This window comes from Aythya ferina, assembly GCF_964211825.1.
Source record: "Aythya ferina genome assembly, chromosome: 7".
Classification (NCBI taxonomy): Eukaryota; Metazoa; Chordata; class Aves; order Anseriformes; family Anatidae; genus Aythya; species Aythya ferina.
Window position 1 is genome coordinate 36,737,072 of NC_140302.1, and position 7,957 is coordinate 36,745,028.

Below are 7,957 nucleotides of genomic sequence, written 5' to 3' on the forward strand. Positions count from 1 at the left end.
AGTGGATGTTGCTGCTATATTTCTGTCTACTGGATCAGCCAAAGTGACAGCTAAACAGAAAATCCATTAGAAAATTTATATGTGTACTGTTGTTTGGAAGTTGGAAGAAAACATATTTTGATGTTTAGATACAAGAAGTATGATGTTCAGGGACTGGAATAATCCCCACAGGACACAGTTCATTCGCAGTACATCATCCAAGGACAGTCAGCTTCAGGCTCTGCTTTAATTTCCTGGTGAGCTTCAGAGCAATATTTATTCTGCAGACAAAAAAAAAAAAAGGGAAGAAAAAAAAAAAGAAAACAATCCTGCATCTAGTGAATATTTATATCAGAAGGGGAAGGATTCTTTAATAACTGAGAGTACATAAATCCATGAATAGGAGAGACTGGAACAAAAATTGAAAGGTCTAAGTGTGCGGACAGTTTGGTTGTAATTTCTAATTAGAAGGAGTACAGAAGGAAAACATTATGCTCATGATTCATTTTAATATAGATGGAAGAGTAGGAGTTTCAAGCCAGCATTTTTCAAGACTTTCCACCCACCACACTGGCTGTAAATCCACCACATCACCTGCGACAGCCATGGTGCCCTGTGTAGTGCCCACGGTGCTGGGCTGGGCACGGCACGGTGCCTGTGCACCCCACGGGTGGCATCTGCCATCAGGAGTGTGCATGGCATGGCAGGGCTGACACCTGGGGCCCATTTCTGGAAAAAAAAAAAAAAAATAAGAAAGGAGCAGGGCAGCGGGGCAAGCAGGGCCCCGCAGCAGCCAGGTGAGCTCTGGCCTGAGCATGCCCACGCTGAGCAGAAGTTGTACCTGGCAGGTATTCTTCCTATAGGGACATAGGTTTGGGACATGCAAAAATTACAAAGATGTGCACTTCTTTAGCAAAAATTATATTTTGGCTCACTCACACAGCAAATAACTGTAAGTAAGGTGTCTTTAAAAAATAAAAAATTACTGCCTGAGCCAAAAAAAAAATTGACATTTGTTAAGGTGAAATGTCCTTACTGGATGATGTGGTTGGAAGCAGACCTCCTGAGCTTCTGCCAGGCCCAGCCTCCTGCCCACAGTGGGCCAGTGCCAGCAGCGTGTGTAGGATCCTACCCCGGCAAGTTTTCAGCATCTGCAAGGACTTCAACAGCACTAGGAGTATTTGGAAGAATAGAGGCAGAAACCACTGTGGTTTACACAAGGTTTTAGCACTGAGTGTATCTAAACTGTGGATTGCAAAGCCATGGCTTGAGAACAAAAGCAACTGTTGAACACCCACAAAACCACTGTACCACTTCCGGCTGGCAGCCGAGATCCATCAAAGTCTCATTAAACAAATGCCTCCCTTGCAAAAGAATATGAAAGATTGGGAAAAAAAAAAATCAAGGTGTGTGTATTTCTGAGAAATCAACTAAGAAAAGATAAAAAGAAATATGGAAAAATTGCAATTGAGAATTTGGAAACATTGGAATAGCTGATGGAGAGATCTGGCAAAGACACGACACCTTGTGAGAAGCAGCTTTAGAGGACAGAAATTTCCTTGTCATGGATAACTCCCTGAGCAGCAGAGATAAATTATAGGTGTGTATTTCAGTGAGTTCCCAATCTGGTTTTCACTTTGTTATGTCAAACTCAGCATGCACATGTTCATCATTGTCGCGGCCAAAATTTCCCTGTGCCCAGAAAGACAGTGAAAGGCTTTTTAAATAGCTACCTTGCACTCCAGCAAGTGCCAGCCTGGGAAACACACTCGGATGAATAATGCCATCACTCGGTCTTGCTCGCAGAGAAGTCGAAATGTGAACGCTGGCGACTACAGACACGGCACAGCCAGGCGCTCAGCGGTGGAACAGATGTAGGAATGAAAGCTCTCGCCTCTCAGCTATTCCCTGCCAGCCCTCAGCTGAGGCACGGTGACTAAGGAGCTCAGCACTTGTAGCTGTGCTCTGCAAAGCAAGGTAATTAACATAAATCCTCTCCACCAGCAGCTTAGCTGCTCCTTGATGCTTTGCGGTGAGTGGCCAGGCAGGGTGGGGTGCTGTCCCCCCGTGTAAGGATGCTGGTGGGGAAGGTTGGGTGACATCCAGGGATGATGCTCTGGTGGCTCTGTGGGCACACTGGACATGTGCTCTGTCCCTCTCCAGAGCAACCCTCAAAAACTAACATTTAAGTCTTGCCCTGGATTTGGAGGTCGAGCAGACAGGAGCCTTGGGGTGCCTTGATGCCAGCCTGCCTCAGCCATTTCGGAGAGCCAAGAGGTAATTTTAAACAGGAAAAGATAAAGAAAGATGCTGGTGGATACCGTATCCTCTCTTTGCAGCACCTGTGGATTTTCCATTGAAAAATCGGGTGTGTTGTAGGAGAGAATAATATTATAAATCAAGTTGTATTTGGATTATAATGACGAAGGGAGAACACACTTTCTATATGCTAAATATATTCATGCAGTTATATTACAGTAACATTCCTTAAATTGATGACATTTATCAGTTGAGGAAAACAAATTGCTATATACAGAAGAAAATAATTAAAGGAAAGGGAAGAATAATAGCAGCATCACAGCAGTCAAGTCTAGCAATGTCTTAACAGAAATATTGATGTTCTTTTGGATGCGTGTCAAGGAGAAATGGAAAGATAGCAGGGCAATTTCTTCCGCAGTTATAACTACAAAATATCTTTAAACTCTTGCAGTCATATACACCCAGGATGAAATTTTGTTTCCAGCAGACTGGCTTGTCTTTGCTTTCCCTGATAGGAAAAAGAAAAATTGGTTACAAGGGAATTTTTGTTTATTTGTCTTTTTGGAACCTGTTGAGTGTCATCTATGCTATGCTTAACCTAATGTATCGCTGTGAAAAAGGGGAAAAAATACAACCTGCAAGTGTAGGGATCATTATGGCGAGGCCCGGTGGTGCTGTTACACTTATTTAAAGGGGCTATCGGCTTTTTCATCATTTCCCCTTTTCCTTTCCAGCTGCTGCTGATTTGGCTGAGATGTTTGTCCAAGGCGGAACTTCACCAGCCAGGAGCAGGCTCACGTCACCGAAGTGGCTGGAATTAAACTCCACATTTTTAAGGAAAGGGCTGTTTTTTCACTGCAAGGGCCGCACATCTGGGAACATCTGGAATTCCAGCGGTGGTGCTGCATCTGACTGGGCCCTCTCAGACTCTGGCAACGCAAGGCACGTGGGAGAGGCTCACATCACCTCGTTATCAGCCTGTCAGTGCCTAATTGAACAGATGCAGTGCCGCGCCTGTGTGCAGCATTACTTATACATTCACCTAATAGATATACATATCAGAGGTGCTTGATGGGCCTTTTATTACAACGCTGGCATATAGCACCGTTGCTAAAGCTGTCAGGGCTTATATCGCTTGAAAAATAATTGTCCAGTCCCTGGTTAGTGCTTAACACAACAGTTTTCCTAGGCCATAATATAAAGCATGACAGTGATGTACTGCTACTGCACCTCGTAACTGAATTCCAGGGCCCACGTTTCTCGGGTTTTACCAGGGATGTTCACGTTAAGATTGCAAATATCCATGCAAATCCCACTGCCAGAGCTCCCCAGTGAAGGATGTGATGCCGATCACATCTGCCTAAATGCTCCAATCCCACACCAGTCGCACCGATGGAAATATTGCAGCGGGCATTGGGTTTGCTGCATGCCCATGGGCACCCAGGGGTGACTGGGGACAGTTCTGGAGCCCAGACCTGACACATGGAGGCTTGCGAGGTAAGTGGGAACCAACGGGGATTGACAGCAAACTTGTATGAAGTTTTTCTAAACTGTGCATGCTTGTTCTTAACTCTGGCTTCCTTTACAGACACTCTTATAAACAGAAAACAGCTTGTTAACAGTAGCAAAATGGAAATTTCCTCTGTGCGATATAAATTTCAGTGATATACATGAATATAAAACAGTGTAAAACCACACTCTTCTTTGCAAAAACAAATGTGCCTTTACATTACAGAGGAAACACCAATACATTACAGTCATTAGGAAATATATAACGTTGACATTAATTGAAGTGAAATGAGGGTGTGCTTGAACTAATAGAACTGAGGGAAAACAGGTGAATTGTGGTTTGTAACTGATGGAGCTACTCGGTATGAGAGTAATTTCTGTGCTTGGTGTGACTGTAATCCATCACCAGCATGGTAAGTGAACAGGATTTTGGTGAAAGCATCTACCGAGAAGCAAATTTTTGTGTAGCTTTACACAAATGCCCACGCTCGCATGTTGCAGCACAAATGAACAAACGTATTTCCCATGTAGTTTCAGTAGTGGTACCAGTGCACATTCCCTTACTGGAGATAGAGATAGACTCAAGGATATGTAGCACTGACAGCAAATTAATAGTATGCATTTCTAAAACGCCTCTGTATTTTGGTTGTGCAGCTTTTATACTTCTCTCAAGCATAACTGTCCTTTTGGTGACATCACATTTTTTATTGTATTTTACTGTCCACTCCCACATAATACACAGATCTTCTACTCGCCAAAAGAGGATGTGCTCTTGTCAACTAAGGCAGTTATTCAGCATCCCGGAGGTAAGGGACGTGTAATGGCTGGGTAGAGAGATGTTTAGGAACTCCAATGCTGACAGTGCAACTTTTGTGTTACATTTATACAATTGAGAAATTATCAACCTGACATTAAAACAAGTCTTGCTTTAAGGGGGTATAATTTTTGCTAATGGATTGCTACATTTCATTTCCATATTTTTTTTTCCCAGCAATTTTATGCTTAAATATCATTGCCCCTTTGAATTATGTGAGGCTCTTTTTGCTGTGAGGTTCCAGCAATTTGCCATTGCCAGCCTCATGTGTGTGATTAGTTTAATTAGCACTACAGCTTTAATGGGAGCATTGGTGGATGCCGCGTGCACTCTGTTCTTCACTGGACAAAGTCAAATGTTGTGTTTCTTAATCAGCCGCAGCTGAAGTGCTCCAGCCCTTACAGGGCTTTGTGCCTGAGCAGAGCTGACAGATTTTGCCACATTTTCAGGGAGCACTATATTCTTTATTTTGGCTAAAATGTCTGCCTCCATCTAGTCTGTGCTTCGGAAATGTGCGTGCACGTTGGGCGTGCTCAGTGAACTCCTTTTCACAGCTTTCAAAATACGCTACCTTGGCCTTTCAGGTAATCCCTAATTATTAATGGCACACAAAACAAATAGTATTCTTACTGTCTGGGAGCAGTGCCTGCATAATGGATGGGGAGAATCAGACGCAATGCATCTTCTTAATACAGAATAAAGATATTTCACAAAACCCAGGAAAAGCTTGACATTGAAAACAGCTCCTGGGGAACTGTCAAGATGACAATAGAAAAAGCATTAACGATTCATCAATGTGCCATTAGCCCTGCGTGTTAGACCTGATGCTGTGTGAAGTCAATAGATCATTTTTATGCCCTACAATAGAAAGAATTGAGTTGAAATGGAAGCATATGACCTCTAGGCTACATTAAACTGTTACTAAGAAAAAGATCATTATCTAAAAAGTGCAAAACCATATTCATTTGGTCTATTTGCCTGTTGGACTCTGAACATTTTTATCTGTTTACTCTTCCTTCACCTTGCTAGCAATGCGTAAATGCTCAGCAGAAGCTCAGAAAACTCAAATGCAGTGTTAGGAGAACACATTAGCCTGTGTGATCATCGTCATTTTTAAAGAAAATGGTGTTTGTTTTGTATTTCAAACAGCTCTTTCAGTGGTGGTTGTGGCTAGTTTTCAATTCAGGTCTCCCTTTATTTTATATATATATATAAATGTACCTACTTTATGTCCATTATATGTTTTAAGAGAAACAACTTTAAGCAATTAAAATACGCACACCAGCATCAACCTTTTTCTCCTTAAAAGTGCAGTTCTTTAAAAAGGAAACTCAGAAACTCAGTTGTTTCTGTTCAAAGGACCCTGTTTTTACTCATCATGCAAATGCCACGAACACATCAATCCCCACCTCGGGACTGCACGCACCGACCTGCGCGCCCGGTCTGAGATCAGCGGCTCTGACAGTAAAGATCCATGATGGGCTCTTTTATTGTCGGAGAGGAACCGTCATCATCAAAGCACCACGGTGTGTCTTCTTCGTTTTGCTCCTGGAGGCCAAACTGTTTTGGAAGATTACATTTTACCTGCAGATATTTGTAATAAAGAGCGTCTGAGTACTTCTCTTGTTTATGTGTTGACTGCAGTGAAACTCATATAGACCTTAATGCTGTGTTCCTGCTCGTTGGAGAGACAGTGCTATCAATTCGGGAGCCTATTGAAAGGAGCGATTTCATTTCTAGGCTCACTGCTGGTTCAGACAAAGGCTACCCTGGCAGGAGCAGTGGTTTTGTATTGCATGCAGGCAAAATGGATGGGACTTTGCTCGAGGAGGGAGCTGCTCCCCCACCCTATACAACATTTTTTTTTTTTTTCTTTAATGTTTGTGCTCAGCAGTGGTTTCAATTAGTTTTATTTTAATTTCAGTTGAGTATATTACTCCATTCCACATTGATTTCTAAACAACTGGTTTTATTGATTTAAGACAGTAAAGCTGTCATAACAATGCGGTAATAATACAATAAAACAACAATAGGTTTTTATTTGGCTTGGCTGCAAAGCAGCCTCATGTTGGAACGTGCAGCAAGTCCACGGCAGCAGCACTGCTGTGGTGTTAGAGCCTGGCACGCACACACACATCTGGGCAGCCAGCCGCGGGGCCAGGTTTTCACAGGAATGGGAGAACTTCTACTAATGTGCATGCCAACAGTGAGCGTTCGACCCCAAACCCAACAGGTGGAGTTCGAAGGATGAGCTTCAGGTTAGTGCACACACAGGGAACACAACATCTAGGGCTGTTCTCAGATGCAGTATGCAAAAACTTGGAAAACTTCATGGACGCTACTGAATTAAGCTACTGTAAAACCACTGATGAGAAGGAATCCTGAGGAAGCCACTATTTTGCCTAACCAGCATGGAAACTCACAGTAGTTGTTCTTCCCTTGTTTTCATACTGTTTCCATCTCCGTGTATTCCAAACTTAATTTTCTTTTTTTTTTTTTTAATTCCTATTTTTAAACCTAAACTGTTTTAAGCACTGTTTCTCACCCTCAGTCAATCCAGAGATCGCAGTACTTTTGGTTGGAAGGGGAACAGCTCTGAATTAAGAGCTGGTAAGATAATCACAGAATCACAGAATCACAGAATTTCTAGGTTGGAAGAGACCTCAAGATCATCGAGTCCAACCTCTGACCTAACGCTAGCAGTCCCCATAATGAAACTGAAAAGAACCATATTACTATATGCTATTATTATGACTTTTTTTTTTTTTTTTTTTCCCTTGCTTTACATTATTTTGGTTAAAGATTTCTCACATGCTTCCTGGTGGCTGGGGAGGATTGGACCCAGAAGAAAGCTGTTTGTGTAAGTGCTGGGTGGGCACTGACACCTTGCTGTAAGTCCCAGCCCCCAACAGTGCTGAAGGAGGAGAGGTGCTGATGGCACTGATGATGCATTTCACCTGGCCTCTGTTCACCTGATTGCTTCTTAAAACACCGTGGTTAAAGCTAAGTAGCCACATATATATGGAAGGCTGTTAAAAAACAAAGGTGGGGAGGAGATCCCTAAAACTGGCTTAATAACAGAAATCCACAGCTGTAAATGGATAAGTGAAGCTAAGAGTCTGACTGATGACGTATTTAATATTTTTTGATCAAGATCACACACAGATCACACACAGAATTTCTAGGTTGGAAGAGACCTCAAGATCATCGAGTCCAACCTCTGACCTAACGCTAGCAGTCCCCACTAAACCATATTCCTAAGCTCTACATCTAAACGTCTTTTGAAGACTTCCAGGGATGGTGACTCCACCACTTCCCTGGGCAGCCTGTTCCAATGCCTCACAACCCTTTCAGTAAAGAAGTTCTTCCTTACAAATAATATCCAGAGGCATAGAA